Source organism: Nerophis lumbriciformis, linkage group LG08 (assembly GCF_033978685.3).
Source record: "Nerophis lumbriciformis linkage group LG08, RoL_Nlum_v2.1, whole genome shotgun sequence".
In the NCBI taxonomy this organism is placed as follows: domain Eukaryota; kingdom Metazoa; phylum Chordata; class Actinopteri; order Syngnathiformes; family Syngnathidae; genus Nerophis; species Nerophis lumbriciformis.
The window spans coordinates 22,542,626-22,546,154 of NC_084555.2; the positions used below are offsets into that span (position 1 = coordinate 22,542,626).

Sequence of the window (3,529 nt, forward strand, 5' to 3'; positions counted from 1 at the left end):
CCCTTGCCAGATCATTGCTCTCATACGTAAATACAGTAAATCCTAGTGAGTTCAAACTCAAATGTCTCGAGAAAGTACACTGTAAAAACTCTTTCAGTGGTATTGTCCATTCTACTTTATTTTTAAAAGTATATTTATTCCAATAAATCAATTTATTTTTATTTTTAGAGTTTTTGAGTTATCTATAAGTAAAAAGTGTGAATATTTTCGTAACTTACTTTTTTATGTGATAAAATTAATTTTATTGGACTTCCAACATAAATTGATTTAGCAAAACTCAGTTCAAAGGTTTATATCAGACCTAAAACGTCAGGACCCGCCCACCTGCATGCTGCTGTGAAAGAACAAGCCCAGACACGTTTCTTCACGGAACCCAAGGAAAACACTTAACCGAACTCATGTAAGTAACAATTTATATTGTTAAAAGTCAGTATTTACCAGGATTTAAATGTATACATTTTCAAAAGCATGGTTCAATGTTATATTTAGTTTACTACTTTTCCCGCCGACCGCCATTTCGAATGTGCTCTTACCTCCAACAGCTCATTAACTTCAACCAAACATTGTTTATAGCTGTGAAGTTTATAATTAGCGTTTTCTTTGCGTGGTAGTTTAATATTTTATTCTTCAGTTTATAAGCAGCCACATTAAAGCTGCTTAACTAGCTTGCATTAAAAGTTGCTAGCAGCTAGCAAGGTACACTTGACAGAGCTATCTGAAGCCCCCTCAGACCTGCTGTCCATGCACACTCCTAGGCAAAACGCTACTCTTGTAAGAATAACACTCATTGTGTAAGTCTCAATCTCAACATTCCCCCCCCCCAAAAAATCTCACCAGTAGTCACCATTTAAAGGGTAAATTTTCAAATTTTTCTTCTGTGGGGGCATGCCCCCGGACCCCCCTACTGTTGCTAAGTTACTAACTTAGACCACCGTGGCTACAAAAAAATCTAGAGGAAATACTGCAAATTAGTATATTAGGGTGTAAAAAAACAGATATAAAGGGCTCTCATCAGGCTTATATATCCAAGAGGTTAGACATGAACCATAACTTGTCTTTTTTGTTCTCTCTCTCCAATGACACATGGGATGGCCCTGTAAGTTGTGCAGCATTGTTGTACCAACCAAGAGTGACATTTTAAAGCATTACAGACTGCACCATGGGACCTTTGGACACAGCCATTCCTTGCCTTGCATTCATGTAGGTTGCCCATGCTCTTATACATCCCTTCGCTCTCATCTGTCAAGATGCTAGACTTCTCCTCTCTGACACCACCGCCAGAGAGTCTAGCTCCACTCCCACCACGTTACTGGCCTTCTCTACCAACTTGTCCAGTCTGATTGCGTCCCTCGCTCTCAGCCCGCTGCCCCAGCAGGCCACGGCATACAAGAAGGCGCCTGCCACCACCGACTCGTAGAATATCTTCTATTCTATTCTATTCTATTATCATTCTTTTTTTCCTGACCAAGTTTCCATTGTGACTTGGACATGACATACTAGACTCACTTTTTGCCTGAAAATGTATACTAATACCCTTAATATCAGTAACGGTCAACATTTGCTGTCTTACAGATTAATGAAGCGTTCCGAAGGTGCACTGCTGTTCCACTGTAATCAACATTTATGTCCCAACTGGACAGGTACACTCCAAAACTCCTGGAGCTCTTCAGTGCAAAAGGAGGAGTGACTGACACAGTGTCAGTTGATGGAACTGACACAGGTGGGTTAAAAGTGGTTTAAAAGTTTAAACTGAATCTGTAATCATGCTCTAATAACGGTATCACAGATTTGGAGTAAAATTGCCAACAAAATTCATTTATTTATTATTCTTCTCTTAACTCTAGGACCCAAGTGCCTCTGCAGTGAAGAAGAGAGATGTGACTGTGAGATGCCTCATAGAGTACATGGGAGAGAGTGGACAGGAGTTAATCTCTGACTACTGTAAGTATTGTTTAAAAGCAGGTTTGGATCAGTCTGATGTACAAGCTTAAATTGGGTTTACTTTTATGTGAACTGACTGAACCAGCAGTTGTCAGGTGGAGGTCGAGCATGCAGCTAGTTGGCAAGAGCCCCAGGATAGCCAATTAGCATAGCACCACAGAGTGATGCCTTTCTGTCTTGTGTTTCTGTTTGCCCTAAAAAAACAATGCAAACAAAAAATACTCCCCTTAAACAAGCATTAAAACATTTACTCTCTCTCTCTCTCTCTCTCTCTCTCTCTCTCTCTCTCTCTCTCTCTCTCTCTCTCTCTCTCTATATATATATATATAAAACATATTACTGTTTGTTTGTTTGTTTCAATTTCTGGTGGTTCTATTCAGGTTTTTTATATGCAAATTATAAATGCCAATAAAAAAACATGTGGCTGGAAATGCATCTATTGTACCAAGTTTAATGTGCAAGATCTCAAATTAGAATTCAAAAGTTTTCAAAATGGTCATCACAAAAGTAATCATCTGAATTAAATCACACAACTTATATTACTGTAAATATAAAATTAGATGTTTGTTTTTTTAATTACTGTTTTTGTATCTCAAAGGGAACTGCAGAGACCACTGTTCATGAGGACCTGGAAATGAAGAATATGAGCATCTACATCTGTCGTGAGCCAAATGCAGTAGGAATCATCATTGAGGGAGTACCAGTCCTTACTCATCTTGGAAACCTGGTCAAAGCATACTGCCTACTTCTGGGGTTGACGTATGCACTTAATCTTGAGTATCCATCCAAACTTTCCAAAACATTTGAGGTGTTTCAAACACTTTTTGTGGGACTTGACACACTGCGCCCAAAACTAACCCCCAAATTCATGACTCTCAAAAACAAGCTTCTAGCTTAGGCAGTGGGCCATGACTGTCAGCTTGCACTTTTGAACAGCTATTTTCTTGTGTCTGTTCAAAATCATTATACATTGTTCATTGAGTGGAATTCTTCAGAATGTTGTAACGGTTTGTCCTGTTCAGGTTTTATACAAAGCTCCAGGTCATCGTTTCTGGTGTGTAAATTAAATGTTTTTATGTTTTATACACACTAAATTGCCCCACTGTGAAGCTCCAGCTGGTCAGAAGGAGGGATCTGTGAGTTGTTTGAGTTAAAATGTTTCAAAGTATACACACTGAAAGACACTACAGTGAAGGTGTTCTGCTTGTGAATTGTTACAGAAGTACAGATAATCTTAATGTTAAATTGTTTTAGCAAGAAACTGTACTGTGAATGTTCTAAGTAAAACTTGAGATGCTGAGGTCATGCATTCCTTTATGCACTAAATACTGATGTTCTTGACTGTTAATACTGTCCAGCTTATTGACAGGTTTGGATATGGCTTGTGAAAATGTTTTAATATGTATACGGTTAAAAAAAGAAAACTACTGTGAAGGTGTTCTATACAGCACTTTAAAAAGTTGAGGTCATGCATTCTTGTATAATATGGATGTTGACTGTTCATACTGTCCAGCTCTTTGCCACTGTTTTTATATGGTAATGATTTAATAAAGGTTGGAATTTGATATGTCTTGATTTTTTTATTATT

General features: G+C 38.0%; 1 long non-coding RNA gene across 1 annotated transcript; it reads left to right on the top strand.

Moving 5' to 3' along the window:
• Positions 1 to 1,471: 1,471 nt before the first annotated feature.
• On the top strand, positions 1,472 to 2,842 carry LOC133611256 (uncharacterized). The gene is made up of 3 exons (XR_009815963.2): positions 1,472 to 1,720; positions 1,845 to 1,941; positions 2,540 to 2,842. It is a non-coding gene; the product is annotated as an uncharacterized lncRNA (long non-coding RNA).
• Positions 2,843 to 3,529: the final 687 nt, after the last annotated feature.